This window comes from Ceratotherium simum, chromosome 18, assembly GCF_057802395.1.
Source record: "Ceratotherium simum simum isolate JZ-2026a chromosome 18, ASM5780239v1, whole genome shotgun sequence".
NCBI lineage: Eukaryota > Metazoa > Chordata > Mammalia > Perissodactyla > Rhinocerotidae > Ceratotherium > Ceratotherium simum.
Genome location: NC_141917.1, coordinates 24,707,974 through 24,732,982, shown reverse-complemented (window position 1 = coordinate 24,732,982; position 25,009 = coordinate 24,707,974). Strand labels below are relative to the sequence as shown.

At 38.8% G+C, this 25,009-nt stretch overlaps 1 pseudogene; it reads right to left on the bottom strand.

Moving 5' to 3' along the window:
- The window catches only part of LOC101406699 (mitochondrial inner membrane m-AAA protease component paraplegin pseudogene), a 144,227-nt pseudogene extending 128,346 nt beyond the window's left edge, over window positions 1-15,881 (bottom strand).
- Window positions 15,882-25,009: the final 9,128 nt, after the last annotated feature.

The following is a 25,009-nucleotide window of genomic DNA, read 5'->3' as shown; positions in this document are numbered from 1 at the left end:
TACAGGAAGGAGAATAGTGAGAAGTGGGGGCTGATGTATCTGAAATAGATGTAGAAGCATATGTTCTAGTTATGAAAGGAATCACTTTATGATCTTAAAAAAATGAAACACATAAATTGTTACCTTCTGGAGCAATGATTCTCAACCAGGGAGCAAATTTTGCCCCCAGGGGATATTTGGTAATGCCTGGAGATGTTTTTGATCTGTCATTTCTTGAGGGAGAGGAATGGTGCTACTGGCATCTATTGGGTAGGGGGCAGGGGATCCTGAAAAACATTCTATAATACACAGGACAATTTCCCACAGAAAGAATTGTCTAGTCCAAAACGTCGATAGTGCCAAGGCTGAGACAGCCTATTTTAGAGAGAAATGTTAAGACAATTGGGGAAGAATAGAAGGCGAACTGTCCTTTTCATTTATTTGTAAGGTTAGAATTTTGCTTATTATTTTCCTTTATTACTTCCATTTTCGTTTTGCTGTTAAAGATTCATTATGTTCCAGAAAAAAATTATGAAAACGTACCCACATCTAGATATATAGATGAAATTTTTATTTGAAAAAAATCCCAGAAGAATCAAAGGTTACCATTAAATAAATGCATACATAAAGAGACCAAGCTGGGGCCGGCCCGGTGGCACAAGCGGTTAAGTGCGCGCACTCTGCTGCGACGGCCTGGGGTTCCCCGGTTCGGATCCAGGGCGCGCACTGACACACTGCTTGGCAAGCCATGCTGTGGCAGCGTCCCATATAAAGTGGAGGAAGATGGGCACGGATGTTAGCCCAGGGCCAGTCTTCCTCAGCAAAAAAAGAGGAGGGTTGGCAGACGTTAGCACAGGGCTGATCTTCCTCACAAAAAAAAAAATAAAAAACAGACCAAGCTGACCTCAGAATTATCCTCTAACGATCTTCTAATTATCCTCCACAACACTAAATCCTAGAAGATAAGCTCCCTAGATCAATTGCATTTTAAGGAGGAAAGTTTAAATCTAAGAATTCACTTTCTATCCCAGCAGTTGTTCATATGTAAACAGAACGGAATTAGATTCTTAGGTTTAACTGACTGTTTTGCCTTTCAGACATGTGTAAAAGGTTAAGAAACTGGGCCCGTGCTAATCAATCCCATTATGTACTTCTGGAAGATTCCTTAGTAGACACACTATCCAGGGAAGTAGAGGGATCTGTGCCTTTTAATCTCCCCTCCCTGAGGTGCTTCTGCTCTATGGCCCCAGAGACAGGTGTTAAGGAAATCTTTTACATATATTGGGAAAGCTGGTCTTTCTCCCTGGCTGACCCTTTCTGAGCTGCAAGATGTTATAGGCTCACAAAATGTTGCCATCAGGAGTCAAAATAGTTCTTAGGAAAGCATATCTGTGTTCCAGGAATTTTGCGGGGGGGGAGGTTGACCTACAGAGATAAAATGGGTGCTTGCTTCTTGTCAAGGGAAACCAGAATGTGGGTTGTCATCTGAGGCAGCCTAAAATAGTAGGGCCAGGAGAGAGGGGTGGCAGGAGGAGCAGCCCGCATTTACGGAGTTGGACATGGCTAAGATATAGGAGTTTTCCCTTGGGCCAGGAAGACAGTTTGAAAGACAACTGGGCTAAGATATCTGCCTGGTGGGATAAGGAGATCCTAGGAGAGAAGTGTGGGAGTCAAGGAGTGCATAGCCCTTGCTAGGAAGTGGGGTACAGGGATAGTGGTGCTCACAAATTCACTAAAATAATTGGGTACCCTGTCATGGCAGTGGATGGCCATAGCCCAAAGGGAACAGCAAATAGTACCAACCAAGTACAATCGTGTTACTCTTGTTCTTATTCTCCCTCCTTCAGATCTAACCCTGGAGAGCCAGAAGTCAGAATGGCAGGAGAAATATGCGAAACAGAACCACTTGCTATTTCCCAACCAAAGTCTTTAGGCTATGGAGCAGGCCCGAGCGAGGGGAAGGGGAGAATATTTACATGAGATATATCATATTAAAGTTAGAGTACAAACCAGGTCAAATTTCTTCAATCCAAAAAGAAAAAAAAAAGGCATGACTCAAAACCCAAAAATGTCCAAAAAATACTAGAACAAGAGGAAAAACTAAGCTGTGAATCAGTTTTGTGCGTGTGTGCTTGTCACAGGGAGTTAAGTTGAAAATTTCAACTAATGTATCAGATACAATAGAAAAGAAAAATTCCAAAATGAAGCTTCACGCAAAGATGCATCCATTAAAAAACAATGCTGAGAAGTCACGTCATGACTCATAAACCACATTCCTATACATGCTCACCAGTCAGAATCTGTGTGTTCACCAACAATGGGACAGAAGATGAGAGGGAGCCAGGGGCAATTGCGTTTTATTCCTGGGAGTTGTCAGAAGGACGCACAAAACAGGAGACTCTCTGAAGAACTCCAGGAAAGCACTCACAGGGGAAAGGGTCTGCCTTAACCCCCCTCAGGCCCAGGGAGTGCAATGCTGTCTTACAAAAGGTCTAGTTAGGGAAGAAAGTTCCACTCCCCTTCTTACTACTGCATCTTTAGGCATCAACCTCAGAGAGACAGAAAACTACAGCTGACTACAAGAGACAGAGGTTCTCGATTTAGAAAGAAGTTGCTCATCCTGCCTTCCCAGACTCAAGTTTCTTACCTGTTGAGTGAGGATTCAATTACAAAATTGAGTCTGTTTTCAACCTGAACCAAGGAATAACCTCAACATAAAGGAAGAGTAGGATGGAAAAAATATTATATGCTGATTACATGTCATGAATTGTTCTGGTCCCAAATACTAAAATTTGTGTGTGTGTGTGTGTGTGTGTATGTGTGTAGAGAGAGATTAGAGTCCCTGGCTTCATACAATATAAGAATCTATTGAAGAAGAAATATGGGGGAATAATATTGAGGTAATTAGTGATTAGTTCTTTAAGCTACAAGACAGACATCGACAATCTATGACTCACTTGTCACATCCCACCCACCACCTGTTTTCATAAATAAAGTTTTGTTAGAACACAACTGTGCTCGTTTATTCATATATTGTCTATGGCTGCCTTTGTAGCCCAAAGACAGAATTAACTAGTTGTGACAGAGTCTAATTGGCTGAAAAAGCCTAAATTATTTACTATCTGTTGATTTATAGGAAAATTTTCCATTTCACCTACTATAAGAGATTAAAAGCAATAAGAGACTCTAGGTTAAAATTGTGGTTGCATATGTGCATATAATTTCATTCTCTCTGAAATTTTCTAAAGTGATTAAGAAAAACAGGATTAAAAAGAAAATGAATCATAAAGCTAGGAAGGCAGGGAGGATGGGGGAGTATATTATACATCAACAAAATATTGGAAGCTGGAATATGGCTTACTGGTAACAGAATTAACAGAACCAATAATGCTAAATTCTAAGCAGGAAATTAGGCAAGTTGAGAAACAGAAATATTTTATAATGCAGAATTTTTAAGAGGCTCATAAAATAGTAGCAACAGAAACAGGGATGAGGGGAGGTGGCAATAATGATAATGTTTGGCTGAACTGAATGACAAGACAATAAAAATGTGTGATCCTTTTATGTATATTAATATTAAAGTCTGGTGCCTCTCTTTAGTCAAGATTCTGGCAAGACCATACGTATCTCTGTAAAACAATCTGTCCTGAAAATAGGAACTCTTGTATCTCTGGAAAGCCACTCAAACAATTAGTATTGGGGTTGCCTTTGGTGAGAAAACCTAGATATTTGGGGGAAAGGGTATGAGGAAGATTTATTTCTATTGGTTTGAACTTTTGTACCTTTTGCATTTTTTCCATGAGCATTTATATATCATGAATCAAAAATCATAAAAGACACCTTCCCAAAAGATTTTTACTTTTAAATAATATTTTCCAAGATGTAAACCAAAACTTGATATACTTTTGTCTGGATTCCTTGTTGAAAGGAATTATTGAACAATGGATTTTATTTTACAATGCTAAAATCAGAAGTTGTCAGACTCCCAGAAGTCCGCTAATGTATTCCCCCTTCCCCCACCATCCCCAAACACATAGTCCATCACTAAACTTTGTATGTTCCAAAATGACTCAATGAAGGAGAAGTAAAGTTCTTTCTAAGCAAAGTTCCAAAAGAAACTCATCCACTCTGTCCCCAGTTGAGTGTCACATCTCACAGCTCTCAGAACTAGCCTTATGCCTGAATGTTATCAGGGAAATCTGATGTTAGTCAAATAAGCATATATATATATATATATATATATATATATATATATATACATCTGATAAATGCTTCTATGTAAAGGAACATTGCAGCAGCCTTTATGAGCAAGCGTACTGGCACCTGATGAAGTTAGCAGAGTCAGAGAGGGTTTCTCTGAACACATGGCCTTAGAACCGATATTTTAAGAGTGAGTAATAATTATATAATGGAGAGTTAGAGAAGGTTGAATCATTTCTGATAAAGAAAACAACGTGTGTAAATTGTTTATGGCAGAAGACAACATGGAAGTTTGGGGGAATCTCAAAGAAGGCCCATACGCTTGGAGTGGGCAGAAAAAGGAAGGAAGTCATGATGTTAGACTGAGTGGGAAACCAGGAGGTATAGGCAAAACCTGTAGGTAATGAGAATTTTCTCTTTATTTTGAAAGCAGCAGAAACCACTGAAGGTTTTGAACAGTAGAACTACATGATTTGAATAATCTTTTTAAAAGATCACCTGACCAAATTGAGACTGGATTACAAAAGGACAGATGTGGAGAGTGGATATCATTTAAGAGAGTACTGTAGTAGATCAAGTACGATATTGTGATAATGTGGATTAACTGGAAAAGAGGGTGACGTGGAAGACTTTCAAGATTCACGGATTCAGGTTTGGAAACTGGAAGTATGATGGTGAAATTTCCAAGATAGGAACTATTGGAGAATATTTATTGAGCAAATACATTATGTGTGCTGGGGGATATTGAGAAGATAAGAAAGTCACAGACCCTGCCTTCACAGTATTAAAAACAAAAAATAAAATGAGAAATGATTGTGTTATGGATTTTTATTACAATCCAAGGAACCAAGACACTATTTTGCAAGGAGTCAGGAAACGCCTGTCTACAGAATAATATTTAACCAGAGGCCTGGAGGACTAGAAAGAGACAGCCCTAGGAAATGTTCAGGACAGCGTGTTCCAGGCAGAAAGACGGACAGCATGTGCAAAATCCTGAATAGAAATGACAACGTAAAACTGAAAAAAGTGTATAATCTGAGATATCAGAAAAGGAGAAGGAAAGCCGTGAGAGATGAGAACAAAAGGAGATGATGTAAAATGTGGATAAAGATTTTAGGCGCAAAGACACTACAAAGTTGTTTGAAGTGGGATACTTTTGGAAACAAAATGAATATTCATTAATAGAAAAATGTTTAAATATACAACCTTACAGTTAGTGGATGTATATTGTGGATATAGTTAGTAAATTGGATATTGTGCAGCCATAAATTATTTAATTGTATATGCAGAATGAAAGTATTTATGCTTTCATATAAATACGAACACATCGTTATTGCAATTAGTAAATCTGTATGGGTGAGTCTTACCTTCTTCATTATAATTTTATGTATTTAAAATTTTTTCCATGATATATTTATATTATAGTTGAAGCAAATACCAGAAAGAAGGCCTGAAAGTTCTTAATAGGTTTTAGAAGAGTTTCTAATATGATAACAGAAATGGAAAGAGTTGTGTTTGTTTAATAAATAACTTCATTTACTGTTGTGGGTTGAATTGCATTCCCTAAAAAGTTTTGTTGAAGTCCTAACCCCTAGAACCTCAGAAGATGACTTTATTTGAAAATAGGGTTATTGCAGATGTAATGACTTAAGATGAGGTCATACTGGAGTGGAGTGAGCCCTTAATCCAATATGACTGGTGTTCTTATAAGAAGAGAAGACAGACGTGCACAGAGGGAAGGCAGTGCGAACATAGACATAGGAGGGGAGAATACCATGTGATAACTTAGGTAGAGATTGGAGCGATGCAGCTGCAAGCTAAGGAACGGGAAGAATTGATGATCACCACCAGAAGCTAGGAGACAAAGAAGGATTTTACCTAAAGTCTCAGAGGAAGCATGACTCTGCTGACACCTTGATTTTGGACTTCTAGCATCAAGAACTGTGAGAGAATAAATTTCTGTTGTTTTAAGCCATACTCTGAGTTATGGCTGCCTTAGGAAACTAATAGATACAGTTTTCTAGAAAATTATCTTAGATGACCTAGTTGTTAACCAACAAAACCACCTCAATCAGGAGTCATCCTTCTTGCTTAAGAGACCATTGAATTTGTGTCCAGATTTTAATTGAGCCAGAAAGCAAAATATTCTTTCGTACGTGTGTGTTTGAGTCCACATATGTTTTTGTGTGTTTGCGTTTCCATGCGTGCCTCTCTCTGAGGATATGGAGCAGGAGTAGGGGTCAGAAACAGGGAGACGTGTGTCTTTTCCTGTTTTTCTGTTGGCACTCCATTAAAGTTTTTACAGCTTCTATTTATGTGGAAAGGTAGACTAGCACATTTCAGATATTTTTAAATCAAACTGACAATGCCGGGATGAGGACCATACTCTACATATCTGATTTATAGTCACCAAAAGCCCAGCTTTACAGTTCTTTGAAATATGGACTGGTTTCAAGATTTACTGATCAAAACATAAAGAAATGCAATCATATTCAAGATGAGAACTGTCTCTGTGACAAATCAAATAGTCCCTGTTTTATAGGCATTCAAAGACTTTCCACAAACTCAGATTATTTCCCTTACAAGTTTGAAGATAACTTAGCCAAGGAAAATGAATGCTTCCAGACTTCAGTGCTTCACTACAATTAAATTTTTGCTGACAGTAGAGTGTGATCACTTTCTTTCCTCTTTAATAAACACCAAGTGGAGCAAACAGAATTACTTCCCTAAACTCTTTGGTGAAATGATGATAATGGATCCAATCCCTTGATCAGGGTACTGTAATAAAATAAAGTTAATTTTTTATCTTTCCACATATACGCCTTACTTCTCCCTCCCTCCCTCTCCCTTCTTCTAGCTTCTTCTCTTCTCTTCCTTCCTCCCTCCCTCTCTCTCCCCCTTCCCTCTGTCTGTGTCTCTCTCTCCGTCTCTTTGTCTTTGTTCCTCTGTCTCTCTTTCTCTCACTCCCTTTTTCTCTCTATAAGCCTTCTCTTCTCTCTCTCCTACTCTACTATTGTCACTTTAACCTTTCTAACGTATTCTTAGTGACATTTTAATATGTGATACTATTTTGGTCCTCAAAATATTGTGCAGTCCTCTATAACTAAATGAGAAAAGGTCACCAAGCGTCTTTTCTATTATCTTAGAAATATATTCTTCATCCACTTAATGTCAGTTAAACTATGGATGCACTTAGTGATTTAATACATTTCAAGATCTCTTACAGAAATGATTTTGTTGCTTTAAAATATAAATATTATACATCAAAAGTGCATTTGGAAAGCCCTTAGAAGCAGCAGAATTTGTATGTTTTTGTTGCTTCCTAAAAATGAGTGTCTGATTTTCATACTGACAGTGCACTGAGACACACAATTACTGTTTTAAACAGCTGGATGACAGATTTAGGGCCTAATGAAATCATTTCCAGTTTTAAAAAATGTTTCTATACTAATGTTATGCTGAGGAAGATATATCGAGTTTTCATATATGTAGCAGCAATAGGAACTCCTCCTACTTGCTTGGAGTTTAGTGACCCCAGCAGACAACTAAACAGAACAGCATAAAAATTCCTGTGAGGGCTGGCCTGGTGGCATAGCGTTTAAGTTTGAGTTCTCCACTCTGGCAGCCTGGGGTTCACAGGTTTGGATCCCGGGCGCGGACTTACTCACCACTTGTCAAGCCATGCTGTGGCAGTGTCCTATATAAAGTAGAGGAAGATGGGCACAAATGTTAGCCCAGGGCAAATCTTCCTCAGCAAAAAGATGAGGATTGGAAATGGATGTTAGCTCGGGGCTAATCTTCCTCACACACACACACCACACACACACACAAATTTCATGTGACAGATCTCAAAGGGGCAAACAAAAATACCAAATTTCTCAAGATGCATCTGAGGTGGCCACAACAATCATAAAAAGCAGTTCTGGACGAGAGAGGGGCTTGTTTTGGTGAGGGAGCGCGTCAAGCAGCATGATCGCTAACAAAGAGATAAACACACATTGTACTTTTGGAGCTTCCTGAACCTTAGAATCCAATAACACACCTAGAACTGCTAGGACGTAGAAGAGGGGACACAAGATGGCAGAGGGCACAGCAAGTGGACAGAGGGCAAATATCAAGCTGATCCGCCACCCCTACCACCATTGCCACTACCAAGATTATGACCTTCCCACGGTGAAATGAAGACAGGCTTCATGGAGTCCTAGGGTTCCCTTCTCTCAGGTCACTGAAAGGGGTACAGGCAGGAACCTGCTGGCCACCCCAAGAATGTTTCTACCTTAACAAAATTCCAGGTTCAGGGGGCCTGGAGATTGCTTATTACTCACCACCACCCAGATATTGATGCCAGTGTGTCACCATGGAACTGAATGCCATTGACTGGTCTCCGCAAGTACTACAGCCCGAGCTGACGGGTGTCACCAGCAGCAGACAAGAGCATAGAAGACGTCACCTCATTTTGTTGCACAGACTCACGTCCTGGCAGTCAGTGACTGCTAAATGCTTTGAAGATGTAGCAAAATTTACCAGATGCAAGATGGAAAAGGTCTTTTAAGGAAGAAAGTCCTTGAGAATGAGATTGTGAATTTTTTCTCACCACTCTGAAGTTAGGTATAACCATGTGATTATTCTTGATACCGGCCCTGATATCAGTTCCCCTACATTAAACCCAGAATATATGGTGTTGAAACCAAAAGCACTCATCCTCTTTCCTTGCTTCTCTAAGTTACATTCATATGTAACTATTGGTTTTTTTTAATCCCTGAACTTCACAAGGCAGACAGAAGTTACTAACTGTTAAAAGCCCAGGTGGCCTTGAACTGGGCTCACACTGATGTTTTGGCTAATCACCAGTTCTTGAGGTTTGTTACAGGGAAACTGATAGAATAAGCTAAAGCTTCTCAGACCGCAACGCCTTGGCTTCCTGGCACCAGAATCCATCACCCACCACGGAGACAGAGACAGAGACGGTTGAAGGACACCCTCCTGTGGATTCCCTTATCTCACCATCCTCCTCCCTACCGGCAGCCTCACAAGGCCAAACGCAGGCTGGTGGGAAAGTGCTGACCAGCAAGGCCACAGGCTCCCCCTCCCTACAAGCAGCCACATTCCTCACAACCTTTAAAACCCCTTGCCTCCCAACTTTCGGGGAGCTCGGACAAATTTGAGAGCTCTCGTCTTCTGGCTGACATCACCCGAAATACAAACTCTTTCCTTGCCATAAGCCTGGCGTTCTAGTTTTATTTGGCTCCTCTTGTGTGGCGGGTAAAGAACCTGGGTATGTATTTGATAACATTCTGGCTGACGAAATGGGAGTGTAGATGGTCTGTGACATTTTAAAACCAAATCATGACACTCCTGGTGTTTGGCTCTTAAGCCACTTCTTGCCCTGCCATGGCGATTGAAAAGATTTTGATATCTAGATGATGCAGTTACATGATCGTGGAGTCATAGTCATCATGAGTCCTGAATTACTGTGGAGAGCTGAAGCTCTTTGCCAACTTGCACTGAATATGTAGCATGAGTGGTGTGTGTGTGTGTGTGTGTGTGTGTGTGTGTGTGTTTGATCTTAGCTTAGCATGATTAATACACTATTCAAGTTCTCAAACAAATAAAGAATATGGAAAATAAGTATGAGATGGAGGTCAAAAGATTTAATTTATTGCTGATAAAGGTTAAATTGCAGGCAAAAAAAAAAAACACGTGTAGTAGGCCTTTTAACTCAACTCCCAGACTAGGTAGATTAGCCACCAGTCACAGGCAATGCTGTCCTTAAGCAGGCTTCCCCATCAGGTCATCATTCATGGGGAGAGGCAGCCCACAGCATCCTGAGGCTTTTCTTCCGCTACCAACCATTATTCCTGTCATTGGTTTTGGGATGCCTAATGGGAAATGTAGATCCAGTCCTCAGAAGGCTCTGAAATGTCTTAGAACAGTATATTAATTGTATTAACTCCAAAGCCACGCTATAACTAAGTCTGAAAATTTACTCTTTATTCAACTTCCTTTCTCTAATTGTGTCCAAAATAGCATACCAGTAACCTGTAAGGCAATTAACTGACAAAATTATGATACTCCAATGAATAGACACTCAAATAATAATATATCATTACCAACAATTTAAATATTAACCATCTTTCATATTCAAATTCTCAGGATAATTAAAATTTGAAGATTAAATATCGTTGTAAATTTATGTTCAGATTCATTAAAGTCCAAAGGAATTAATATATGAAATATTAGTTTACTTGCCAAAGTGGCTTCATGTATCCAGTGACCAAAACTTGTTAAGTTAAAGATCAGGTGTGATGATTTCCTCTCCCCACTCACTCCATTTTCTTAATCTGCTAATTCTCAATCCAACCATTTTCCAAAATCGGGGAGGAATTGAAGTTATATGAGGAAATTCAGTCCAGTTCTTACAGGAATAGGAGTAGTTAATTTCAAGGAATGAGAAGTTCTATTAACGCACTAAGTGTCTGAAATCCTCCATTTTTAAAGAGTCCAAAAGTTAATAAAACATTTGTTTTAGTTCTTTTGCTGAATAAAAGGCCACCCCCAAACTTAGAAGCTTAAAACAGCAATCATTTACTTAGTTCACAATTTCATTTGTTGGCAATTTATTCTGGGATCAGATTGGTGGTTCTTCTGGGCCTGCTTCACTGACCTCGGCTAGTTTGTCTCGTTGGACAAAGCAGATCGCATGCTTAATACCAGAGTCAATGTGAGAAAGAACATAGACTCCACTGCTTGATGTGAGTTGCTACAAAGTTTTGTATTCATTTTTGCAATTTACTACAACATAGAAGATTATCAAAGCACAATTAACAAATTTAGAAAACTTGCTAATCTCTAGTCTCTCAAGTAGATTCTTTGTCAAATTTTGTTCCCAAAACAGAGAATTAGAGTTGCCAAAAAGCATAGCAAAGAGTTGTTTAAATTAGAATGAAGGTAGAGAGAGGAAAAAGTCCTTATACTTTTAGCCTCACCACAATGCCAGTTAGTTGATGCCATCAGTCCAGATCTGCACCATCCAATATGGTAGCCACTAGCCACATGAGGCTATTTACATTTGAATTTAAATTATATAAATTAAGTTAAATTAAACTAGATTAAAAATTCACTTCCTCAGTCACAGTAGTCACATTTCTAGTGTTCAACAGCCACACAAGGCTAGTGGCTACCATATTGGACAGTGCAGAATAGAACAAATCCACTATTGCAGAAAGTTCCATTGGACAGATCTGGTCTGGACACTATAACCTGTGACATATAATCAAATGATAACAATGTTTTTCAGTTCAAAGGATTTTCTTAATGCCACACTCTTAATCGCGGAGGTTTTTTTTCACTCTGAAGAAATGTAATCCATTCAGAGACTATAAAAACAGATGCGCTAAAAATTAAGAATGTCTTTCCTGTCTGGGAAGTGACTCTTGTGACATCTGCCCACAATCATTGGCCTGCATTAGTTACATGGCCAGACCTGACTTCAAGGAGATCAAATGTACAATGCTATTATGTACCCAGATAGAGGACAAGCGGAAAAACTTGTGAGCGGTCTACCACATCTCATAAAGTCTTGCACATTTCTTGTTAAGTTTATCCCCAAATATTTTACCTTTCTGTTTTTAATATACATGTGATATTTTCTTTTATTATATATTTAATTGGTTATTTTTATTTAGGTAGACTGTTGAGTTCTGTGTGTTAATTTCATAATGTGTTTTTGTTCTTTGTACTTTTTCTATTGATTTATTAGGTTCTCCAGCTATACAATACTGTCACCTGCAAATAGAGGTAGCTTTACCTTCATTTCCAATTTTTATGTCCAAGTGCATTCTCTCATTAATTACTACCTTCAATGCTATTACAGCCCCCATCAGAAGTGTACCTGTAACAATGTGGCCATGGGAAAAATTCCCAGTGGGCAAAACATCAAGCAGCATAATTGTTTGTCTAGTTGCTTAGGATAAAATATGGCCAGAGGTTTGAATCTACTCTAATTGATGGGCAGTAGCCAACAATTTTGCTAGATGGCTAAGGGCCCAAAATGAACAAGATTGGAACATATATGACAAAAACTTCTGGGGAAGAATTATGTGGATGGACTTCTCAAAATGAGCAAAGATGGTGACAATATTTATTTCCTCTGTCAATGCTCATCAAAAGACATCTACTGTAGAGGAGTGCTGGGTAGCCAATATGACTTGCCATGTGGATGTCTGTCATTCTTCTTTCCCAGACACCCTGTACTGATTTAAGGGGCTCATATACCAAGCAAAGATGGGATAGGCACAGATGCTATGCTTAAACTCAAGAATATGAATTATCCCTACAACTGGTCTGGCCATCAACAGTGCTAAGTGGCTCCGTTCCAACAGCAGAAACCAATACTGAGTCCCTTAAATGATTCTCTGGGGGGAAGCAGCCATCCATCTGGTGTCAGGTTGATTACATTGGAATCCTTCCACCATGGAGAGACAACAATTTATCTTCACTGGAATAGACAAGTATTCAGGGATGGGATTTGATTTTCTTCTCTAAAGTGTTGCTGGCAGCATCACCATCTGTGGACTTTATGGAATACCTTATTCACCCTATTACTACCCAACACAACATTGCTTTTGAAAAAGGAATGCATTTCACACCAAAAGAAAGCCAGCATTGGAGTCCATACCTTAGGGACTCAACTTTTCTGAGGCAACAATGTAATAGACTACTGAAAATTCAGTTGTAGTATACAAAGACAAGAAAGAAATGTTGGAGTCATATCCAGCAGGAGTTGGTATACATTTTGAACCTACAGCCATACAAGTTGCTGTTTCCATTATAGCCAGAATATGCAGGTCTGGAAAGCAAGGGGCAGAAGTAAGAGTGACTCCTTTTGCATTTTATTTACTTTTATCAACTTGATTGTAGTATAATTTCTGTGCACTAAACTATGTCTTTTTCTACCATGATGAGTTTCAACAGATATATAGACTCATATCCACTGCCACAATCAAGACAGAAAATTTCCATAAACTTTAAAGTGTTCATTATGCCCCTTGACAGTCATGCCTCAATCTATTCCTAGCCTAAGGCAAATACTGATTTGTTTCTGTAACTATAATACAGTTTGAAATTTCTAGAATTTTATGTTAATGGAAAAATATTGTATGCATTCTTTTTTCATTCAACATAGTATTTTTTAGTTTAATAGATATTGCTGTATTTATTAATGTCCTTATCTCTTTTTAATTTCTGATTAATATTCTATTTATCATAGATAAATAATAATTTGTTATCTATTTTCCTATTGATGAGAATTTGGTTTAGATAACCATTTGGGGGTATATGGAGTAAAAATTTATGAATATTCATATACAATTCTTCATGTAGACACATGTTTTCATTTATTTTGGATGAACTGACTATATGTAGGGTAAATATATGCTTATGTTTTTGAATAATTGCCAAAAATTTTCCCACAGTGGTTGTATATGAGAGTTACAGTTGCTCCATATCCTTATTAACACTTGGTATTGTCAGTGTTTTTACTTTTAGCCATTCTAATACATATGTGTTGGTATCTTATTTTCATTTTAACTTGCATTTTCCTGATAACTAAAAATGCTGAGCATCTGTTCATGTGATTATTGGCCTTTGTGTATCTTATTTTGGGAAGTGTTTGTTCATGTATTTTATCAGTTTTCCAATTAAGTTATTTATCTTCTTGTGTTTGAGTTGTATAATTATATAAATATATTATATTTATATAATATATATAATCTATATATATATCAGTATAAGGCTTTTGTCAGTCACGTGTATTACATTTTCTTTCATTCTGTTACATTATCTATTTAAAGAACAAAATATTTTAATTTTTATAAAGTCCAATTTATATTGCTTTCTTTTGTGGTTTTATTTTTCTGTGTTATAACTAAGAAATACTTTCCTATGTCAAGGTTGAAAATATTTTCTCCTGTTTTATTCTAGAAGCTTTATGATTTTAATTCCTACCTTTTGGTTTGTTTTTTAAAATTTTTGTATATGGTATGAGGTAAGAGGCAGAGTTCATTTTACTTTCCATACAGATATCCAGTTGTTCCAACACAATTTATTGAAACAGTTTACCCATTGAAATGCCTTAACACTTTTGTTGAAAAGCAATTAACCACATGTATAGGGGTCTAATTTTGATATCTTTTTGGGTGGTATGAATTTTTTTGGATTTAATTGGCTATGATCACTTGGTGGGACATGTAATATTTCTTTCAGTGGGCTGTTTTACTCTATTTGATAATATTTTAATGAAGATTTTAGAAGTTATTCAAAAATAGAATTGGCTTTATATTTATTTTTGTGTGTGTGTAATACTTATTGGAATTTATACCAATATTATTGGTCTTTGGTAAAAATAATTTGTAACTTTTGCTCCTTTTCTTTGTACTCTTGAAAGATTAAGGAGCCTTAGGTTTGGTTATCTGATCTTTGAACATTCATTATATTTTCCATGTGAAATGTGAAACCATCCAGGTCCATTCTTTTTTTTTGTCTGAAGAAGAAGATTAGCCCTGAGCTAACATCCGATGCCAATCCTCATCTTTTTGTGGAGGAAGATTTGCCCTGGGCTAACATCTGTGCCCTTCTTCCTCTACCTTATATGGGACGCCGCTACAGTGTGGCATGACAAGCAGTGCATTGGTGTGCGCCCAGGATCCGAACCTGCGAACCCTGGGCCGCCACAGCACAGTGCGCGTACTTAACTGCTATGCAACTGGGCTGGCCCCAGTCCATTCCTTTTTTTGCGAGAAAGCACTAATGTTTTCCTATGCTTCTTCTATGGAAATAGGTTTATTTAGAATTCTTATTTCTCTATGCCAATTTGGGTAAATTGTATCTTTTTATTGAACTATCAATGACATTTATTTTTATCAAATTTATTTCCATGGAGTTGTACAAAGTAATTGCTTATAATTTTTAAAAATTTCCTCATCTCAGTGTTTACTCTCCATCCCCTTGTCATTTATTATTTGTGTAATTGTGCAACCTCCTTTTAAATTATACTATGTTGTTGATTTTTCAAAAGAACTAGTTTTTATTTAGTTGGTTCTATATTTTCTGTTATAATTTACTAATTTTTGTGTTTTTATCCATATTATTTCCTGCATTAGTTTCTTTTTTATTTATTTTATCTACCTTGAATTTTATTTTAATGTATAATTTTTTCCAGTAACATATGTATTTGATGATATGAAGTTCTCTCTGAGCACTCCTTTAATTGAATCCTATAGACAGTCAAATGTAATTAATTTATTACTATTATTTTTTAGAGACTTGGCAAATTTTTGTATCTGGAAAAGAAGTATAGTTTCTATTGTTAATAAGAAAGTTTGGTAATTACCTGTATCAGACATTTTCAGGATGACTCTGGGTTGGTTTTCAGATACCTCATCTCTGTGGCCACAGGAGATAATGTAGATTCCTTTAGGGGCAGGTATGGAAGGTTTCAGGTCTTTAATGCAGAGCTTGAGCTGAGAATTTGAAGCCCTAAGCTCCTTCTTTTCTTTCTCCACTTTCTCCAGAGCAGTAAGGAGCAACCAGCCAATCCCTCCATACTCTTTAGTTAGACTAAAATGTTCTAAGGTATCAAATGCGTGGTCATCCAGAACCTCGGCTTCTATAGGCCTTCGATTTGGAATCACTAATGGTGACATTTTGCATATTTCTATTGTTACATAACACCATGGTCCACCAATGCTGCCTTTACCACGAGAAATAGAGTCATTAGTGCCTACAGAGCTAACTAGATTACTAAAACAATTCCAAAAAACCCAGAACTAATTCAGAAAATTCATTCTTAAGATTCTGTTCTGTGAGACCCTCTTCCAGTATTAAAATCTGAATCAGTCAGGTTTTTGACCAGAGAAACAGAACCAGTAGGAGAGATAAGTTAAGAGATTTATCACAGGGAATAGACTTACATGGTTGTGGAGGCTGGCTAGACAAGTCCAAAAGTGTAGGACAGGCTGTCAGGAAGGGCGGGCTGGAACTGTCAGGCACAGATTGAGGCTGCTATCCTCAGACAGAATTTCTTCTTCAAGAAAGCCTTGATTCTGCTCTTAAGGCTTTTCAACAGATAGAATTAGGTCATGCAGAATATATACGATAATCTCCTTTATTCAAAGTCAACTAATTTTGGACATTAATCACTTCAACAAAATACTTTCATAGCAATACCTCTACTAGTGTTTGATTGAGTAACTGGGGACTGTAGCCTAGTTAAGTTGACACATAAAAAATGTCCTTTCCATGAAATTTAACTTTTTCGTTGTGGTGTTTATGTTTTCTGGATTATTGAATTTTTGTCTTGATCTATCTTTAGTTGAGAAAAGTATTTTATTAGTTAACTATTGCTAAGTAACAAATTACTGAAAAACTTGCTGCCTTAAAATAACACAGATTCATTATCTCACAGTTTCTGTGGGTCAGGGATCCAGCGATGGCTTAGCTGGGTCCTCTGCGTCAGTGTCTATCGTGAGGCTACAGTCAAGGTGTCATCAATAGTTTGGGTCTCATCTAGAAGCTCAGTGGGGTAAGGATCTGCTTCTAAGCTCATTTACATAATTTTTGGCAGATTTCAGTTCCTCTGAGGTTCTCGGACTGTGGGCATCACTTGTCACACGGACTTCCCCCACAGGGCAACTTGTTTCATGGAAGTTGGCAAGGGAAAGGGTATGCTGCAAGACAGAAGTCAGACTCTTATAAACTAATCGTAGAAGTAACATTCCCCTAAATACTGAGATATTCTGTCAGTTAGAATAAAGTTATTTAAAGAGACAGAATCATTCAAGGCTGTGAATAGGAGGATGTGGGCATTATTGGGGGTCAGCTTAGACACTACCTACCTCAGGTATATAATTGTTTCTTGTTATTCATGTATGTCTGTCTAATTCTCTTGACATTGCCTGTAGTTTCTTTTATGAAATTCTTTTCTTACATGAATTTTTATAATTATTTTATCTCTGTGTGTGCAACATGAGCCCCTTCCCCCTTATATCTCAGAAGAAGACTATCTTCTTCTGAACACAACTATAGCTGTGGTAAGTAATTAGTGAAACATATAGATTAACTTTAAATATTTAGGTACTTTGGAATGAAAAAAATTAATGTTTTTTAAATTTTGAAGACACGCTTAGCTAAAACATTGATACTAGAACTTTATATTTGTTTCACCACGTGACATTCAATTGTCTTTCAAGAAAAAATAGATAGCCTTTTACACATTTTTCCTAATGATGTTTTATTTCTCAATTAAATAATTTTTATTGTTTTCTTCAAGAGTCTCTTGTACATCTGAACCTTATGCTATGTACATCATTAAAATATTATTAGGTTGCACAAATCACAGAGTGTAGAATTGATAAAGCCCGAAGTGGAGGATTATTAAGAACACAATTTTTCAAACATTAGTTTTAAGCAGATTCCTCCTTTACTACATTATTTAAAGGAAGAAAAAACCACAACCTTTTTTTGCTTAACTTTATCATGATCATTATTATTCCCTCCCACATCTCAAGTCTTCGTAATCTTTATATTTTTTTTTATCTTTTATAGTTCCTGTATTTCTGAACACTTCTATAGAAAGAATCAGTGCAGTAAAATTTAAAACATATTCCAGCTATACTCCCAACCCACCCCACATTGAAAACCTTGACATCTCTTCTCTTGGAAAGTTTCTGACTGCCAGTCTACTGAGAACTCTAATCAGTCATTGGACCTTCCACCGTTCCCAATAGTACCACTCCATGTATGTCTTCTGCAAATAGTTTGGTCCACAGTTCTAATGTCTTTGTCTTTCATCGGTTGATAAGCTACTTCATCCCATCTGCTGGAGTATATGATTGTCACTTCAAATTGTGCCTTCTTTTCATTACCAAACTCAAAGACTTGTGCTGTGGTGGAATTGTGTCCCCTCCAAGTTCAAAGATTGAAGCCCTAACCGCCAAGTGACTGTATTTGGAAATAGACTTTTAGGAGGTGATTAAGGTTAAACGACGTCTTACAAGTGGGGTCTTAATCTGATAGAATTGGTGTCCTTATAAGAAGAGGAAGAAACAGAGATCCTCTCTGTGTGCATGTCTTGACATGAGTACAGCCATGTTTGGCCGCTCCATTGACCTACAGCCACCAGCACAACAAAGAAATACAAAGCTGCTTTCTGTGTGGTGGGAACTGGCCTTTTCCCGGGAACTGGCCTTTCTCCCACGGAGAGAGTTGCAAGTTGTAACATTTCAAGGCTCTTGGAGCGTCGTGGCCCGGAATGGACTGGCCATCTGTGCCGGGCTAGGACGATAACCAAAGAGAACAATGCACGTACGCAACTACTGGGCTGGGCCGTTAGCCAGGGGGCTCAGTGCACGTACGCCACTGATAACCATTTGTGCATGGGAACACTAAATGCTTGCTCTGCAAACTCTGTAATTGCTTACTCTGAAAATTACTGATGGTATAAAAACTGCTGGAAACTGAGCCTCAGAGAGAGTTCCACCTAGAGAGAGTTCCACCTGTGGAAGGGACACCTTGCCCAGGACGTGTGATCCTTGCCCAGCCGCGTCGATTGACAGAGCTCTCCCGGCAGTGGGGCGTGGATGTTGTGAGTAACTGATTTGATGTGAAGTAATTGATTTGATATGAAGTAATTGATTTGATGTGTTCTCTTTTCGGTTAACCTGGTGTTTCTCTTTCTGGTTGATTTGTGTCATTTCTCTTCAGCCGATGTGGGTATTTTCCCTTTCCAGTCGGGCTGATGTTTTTCCCCTCTTAATATTTGACCTATTTGGATCTGTTTGCAGACTGTCACCTTTACTATCCTCTATATAATAAAATATACCTTCAGTCCATTTGTTTGGAGTGGAAAGTGTCTTTTACGTCTCCGATCGAATCCCCGAACCTCTCATAACATAATTGGCGCTGTGAGCAGGATTCGATTAAGGAGATGCCTTTCCTATTCAAACGAAAGGTAACTGAAGCCAAGGTGGAAGGGATTCCAGGATGGGAGGACCCTCCCTTTTGCACTCTGGCTGGGGAGTGGGCTCGTAGGTCAGGGTTATGTGAAGCTTGGGATGCTCGTCTGCGACAATTTGAACCGTTGGATGTGACCAAAGCTTTGCAGACGGTGGAAAGGAAAGAGAAAGATGATGTTTCTTTTTTGGCACGGCGAGGTTGGTGTTTGTTGACTGCTTATCGCCGGGCTATAGAAGATAGGGATAAGATACAGACAGAGAAGGCACTCTTGGAAACGGAATATCGCCGGGCTATAGAAGATAGGGATAAGATACAGACAGAGAAGGCACTCTTGGAAACGGAATATCGCCGGGCTATAGAAGATAGGGATAAGATACAGACAGAGAAGGCACTCTTGGAAACGGAATATCGCCGGGCTATAGAAGATAGGGATAAGATACAGAAAGAGAAGGCACTCTCGGAAAAAGAAAATTTAGATTTGCAGTCTCGTTTGGCTATGATTCAATGTCAATATCTTGCACTGGGAGATCAGGCTCGTAACTACCAAGCTATAGCAGAAAAGGCTGCTGTAAGAGTTGCCAAATATAAATATAGAAAGAGGAGAGGAAAGGTAAATGAACGAAAAGTTCATATGGCCATAGCATCGGCCGGTCCTAAGTGGGACCCGGACACATGGGATGGTGATATCTGGGATGATGATTCTGAAACTGATTATGAGGAAGAGGAAAAACCGCCCAAACGCAGAGAGTCACGTCCTCTTCGCCGGCGGCGGATGGAAATGGATGGTAATCATCCTGTAAGGAAAGATGTGATTGAGGATTTTGACCAGCAAGAAATTTCTGATATTTTAGCCCGGGCTACACAAAAGCCTGGAGAAGCCATTATAACCTGGCTTGTTCGCCTGTATGATATGGGCGCTACAGGAATTAATCTGGATGCAGGAGATGCTTTTAAATTTGTAATTTTGTCCAATGATCCAGTAATACGGGTTGCTTTCAGAGACTGGAGCATGAATGCTCACCCCCCAAATGATCGTGGACAAGACACTGATGGTACAACTTTATTGGCTCTTACAGTAAAAGGAGCTCAAGATAAATACCCCACGGATGATATGTGGCCAGACACTAATAGACCATGGTATACTTTAAAAGATTGTGTCCAAAAGATGAGAGAAGAAACCATGAAACGGGCTGTGTTTCTGGGGTGTGGTGAAGCTTTAAATGAAATGACTTTAAGTGTCCAGGTGCGAAACAAGTTGATAAAAACTGCACCTCCGGCATACAAACAAATAATTACAACCCTTCTCATGAATGAAACTGAAAGCCCTATATCAACACTTGCAGATAAGATTATGCAGCTAGCAGACTTGGGAGACTGGCAGACAACTGAAAACTCTCCAAGAAGAGAAAAAAGAGAAACATTCTTTAAAAAGATAAAATAACTCGAGGTGATATGTTTTTGGCCCTACTCCAGGCAGGAGTACCTAAAGACCAGATTGATGGAGTTGACACTAGAGAATTATGGAAACTATATAAAGACAAAGGGCTGAATGTAAAACAAGTGAACAGAAGGGACAGTATAGAGAATGCTTCCAACCCAGTGCCTACTGCACCTAGTGCACCACCTTCTCCCTTGGATCCTCTTCTTGCTGACTTATGTGATTGAGGGGAAGGCCAAACCTCTGTATCGATTAGTGCCACTATAAGAAAAGATATTAGACCACATGTACCAATTAAAATATTTTGGAAGAATGGATCTACAACTAGTGTGAAGGCACTTGTAGATACAGGGGCAGAGGCCACCCTTATCTATGGGAATCCAACTAAGTTTCAAGGTACATCAATTCTGATAACTGGATTGGGAGGAAAAGAAATCCAGGCAGTTACCACTAATCTTTCTATGCAAATTGGGCAACTACCCCGGCGCACATATCTAGTTATGATTGTACCAATACCAGAATATATAATTGGGATTGATATTCTAAAAGGATTGACATTAAATTTGGCTGATGGACAATACCAATTTGCTATTAGAGCTTTGTCTTTTCATATTAATGCTGTAATTGTGGGATGTTTGCATCATGAAGTAGAAATTCCACCTGCCACGCAAGTGATCAATCAAAGACAGTATCGCATCCCTGGAGGACAACAAGAAATATCTGAGACCATAGAAGATTATTTGGCTGTAAAAGTCCTTCGCAGAGTAACTACGTTAGTAGTTACTACTATCCTATCGTAGTAACTACGATAGTAACTACTATCCTATCTGGCCTGTTAAAAAAGGTGATGGGACATGGAGAATGACTGTAGATTACAGAGAGCTAAACAAGGTGACTCCGGCTATTCAAGCGGCCGTCCCTGATTTGATTACTCTTATAGAAAAAGTGCAATGTTACCCAGGCACTTGGTATGCAGTCATAGACTTGGCTAATGCCTTTTTCACCATACCTATACCTAAAAGTGTCCAAGAACAGTTTGCTTTCACGTGGCTGGGACAACAATATACCTTTACTAGACTTCCTCAGGGATATGTGCATAGTCCCACTATCTGCCATCGACAGGTTGCTGAGACCTTGGCAAAGGTACCTGCTTCTGATGATGTCCAAATAGTACATTATATAGATGATATTATGATCCAAGGAAATGAAGAAGAAAAAGTACAACAACAGTTAGAAAAAGTAATGGACACACTTGAGGAGGATGGATGGAAAACTAATCCAGCTAAAATTCAGGGCCCGAGTTCAAATGTTAAATTTTTGGGAGTACTTTGGAATAATGGAAAACAAGAAATTTTACCTAAAGCTAGACAAAATATATTAGATTTTGCAGCACCTCGTAACAAAAAGGAAGCACAAAAATTTATTGGATTATTTGGATTTTGGAGGGCACATATTCCATATTTAAGTCGGCTCCTTGCACCTTTATATAAAGTTACCAGGAAAAAATATGAATTTGAATGGGGAATGGAACAAAAAGAAGCTTTTGAAGCAGCCAAGCATGCTATTCAGACTGCTTTAGATCTATGGCCAATTAAACCGGGACCCATTGAGTTACAGGTAGATGTCATTGATCAGTATGCCAGCTGGAGTCTATGGCAAAAACAAGGTGCCCGACGTTATCCTCTGGGATTTTGGAGTCGCAAGCTTCCTTGTTCCAGTGAAAGATATAGTCCTTTTGAAAAACAGTTGTTAGCCTGCTGTTGGGCTCTAATAGACTCAGAAAGCCTTACCCTGGGACATGAGGTAATTATGCGACCCCAAATACCCATCATGCAATGGATTCATAGCACGCCTGTTACTCATAAAATTGGACAAGCACAAGAATTTAATATTATCAAATGGAAATGGTATATTCAAGACCGGGCCAAACCTGGCCCAAAGGGGTTGTCTCTATTACATGAACAAGTGTCTCAATATAGCAGTGAGCCAACTGTGTCACCCAAGACTGATATAACAGGATCTCCTGTTAAATGGGGTGTCTCATATGATCAATTGACTGAAGAACAACAAAAACATACCTGGTTTACGGATGGTTCTGCCAAAATGATATCGAGCTCACAGAAATGGAAAGCAGTTGCCTATAACCCATCCACCCAACAAACAATTGTCACCACCGGAGATAATATGAGTAGCCAATATGCTGAACTCTATGCGGTGTATCAGGCACTTCAACAAGAACAGGGGCAACAATGTCATATATATACTGATTCGTGGGCAGTGGCACAAGGTTTGGCAACGTGGATGCCACAATGGAAAAAACATGATTGGAAAATTAATGATAAAGAAATATGGGGAAAGAAATTATGGGAAGACATATGGTTATGGTGTCAAAACACTATTGTCACTGTATTTCATGTTGATGCTCACAGTTCTTTAATTTCTGCAGAACGAAAGCATAATTCTCATGCTAATCAGCTGGTGCAGATTCGTGCAACGCACAACCCAGGCTTAGCACAATGGGTCCACGAAAAGAGTGGACACTTGGGAGAACAAGCTTCATACAGGTGGGCACAACAAAGGGGAATCCTTGTCACCCATGATGATATTGCCACTGCAGTACAACAGTGTCAGTTATGCCAACAGTTAAATAAACGGGGAGTTCCACACCCCTACCAAGGTCATATCCAAAAGGGATTATTTCCCGCCCATACCTGGCAAATAGATTTTATTGGACCATTGCCAAATTCTTGTGGATATACTTATGCCTGCACTGCTGTTGATACATATTCTGGTTATTTATTGACTATGCCAGCTAAAGTGGCCACCCAACAGAGTGCCATAAAATTATTAGATATAATCAAGTTATATTATAAAACACCAAGGCAAATTCAGAGTGACAACGGTTCCCACTTTACAGGTAAGTTGATTCAAACTTATACCAAGGAAAATTATATAAAATGGATTTATCATATACCTTATTACCCCCAAGCTGCAGGCCTCATAGAACGAATGAATGGATTGCTTAAACAACAATTGAGGAAACTTGGTCATGGCTCATTAAAGGGGTGGCACAACCATCTAAATACTGCTCTAAATGTGTTAAATAACAGGCCACTAGGCCCTAATGAGACTCCTCTGTCAAGGTTGTTACCAGCAAAGATTACAGAAGTGGCAGCTGCCACCCATGAGTTTATGACCTTAACCTATTGGCCCCTGACTCAGTCTGCTAAACCGCCTTTTCCTGCCACGGCCGAACCGGCTGGATTGGATTTATCTACTGTTCATTCTATTCAATTGCCCCCTAAGAAGCAGTCTATAGTCCCTACTGGGATAGGGGTACAATTTCCCAAAAATATCTTTGGTTTGTTAAAAGGACGCTCTGGACTGGCAGCAAAAGGTATTGATGGACTAGGAGGAGTTATTGATCCAGATTACCAAGGAGAAATAAAATTTATATTATATAATGGTAGTGACACAGTACTAACTCTAGAGTCTGGGGAACGAGTGGGACAATTATTGGTGCTTCCCCTCCTGACTCCAAATGTGTCACAAGGACAACCTCCAAGTGAATTAACTAAAAGAGGAATGCAAGGATTTGGGTCTACAGATGGATGGAAACCTGGAGCAAAGGTGTGGGTGACACATCCACCCAATGCGGCTCCACGTGCCGCAGAAGTAGTGGCCCAAGGGCCCACTGCAACGCTCTTAGTAATGTATCCAGGAAATGAACAATTATATCATGTTCCTAAAAATTCTGTTTCTTTGCGTGAATAGATATTCCTGCTGTGTTTGCTATGCTGTGCTGCACTTCCATGTCTGCTGCAGACCTACATGCCAACTAATGTCTCCGTAAGACAACCTTTGACCCTGCACTGCTGGACCAACTGCTCTACACCAGTGGGACCTATAACCTGGACTATGAATGGCCGAGAAATTTGGTCTCAGAAACATCAAGCAATCTCTCGGTACAAGCCCATATCTGATCAGTCACGCAGAACTAGTTATAATTTCTCCATTGCTCTGTCTTCTGTTACCCTCCGTGATGGGGGCTGGTATTCTTGTATTAAATGGAAGAAGGGAAATCCAGATTCCCCGTTTCTTAAAGAAACTCGATTTATTAGCATCCTTCCTAATGCCACTACTCCTCTTAAAAACACTAATCTGTGGTTACATTTAGCTCATACAGTTCTTAATGAAACTGCTTTTTGTCTCAGAAACAGTAATAATCCTTCTGGACTTCTGCAAGCTAATCTGTTGGGTCTAGGTGTTACTTTACCTAATGTGTTACATGCTAAAGTTACTATTCCTCCTTCTTTAGTAACTATGCCCATATCAGGAGTGACTTCCACTACATGTTACTGTATTAATTGTACATATATT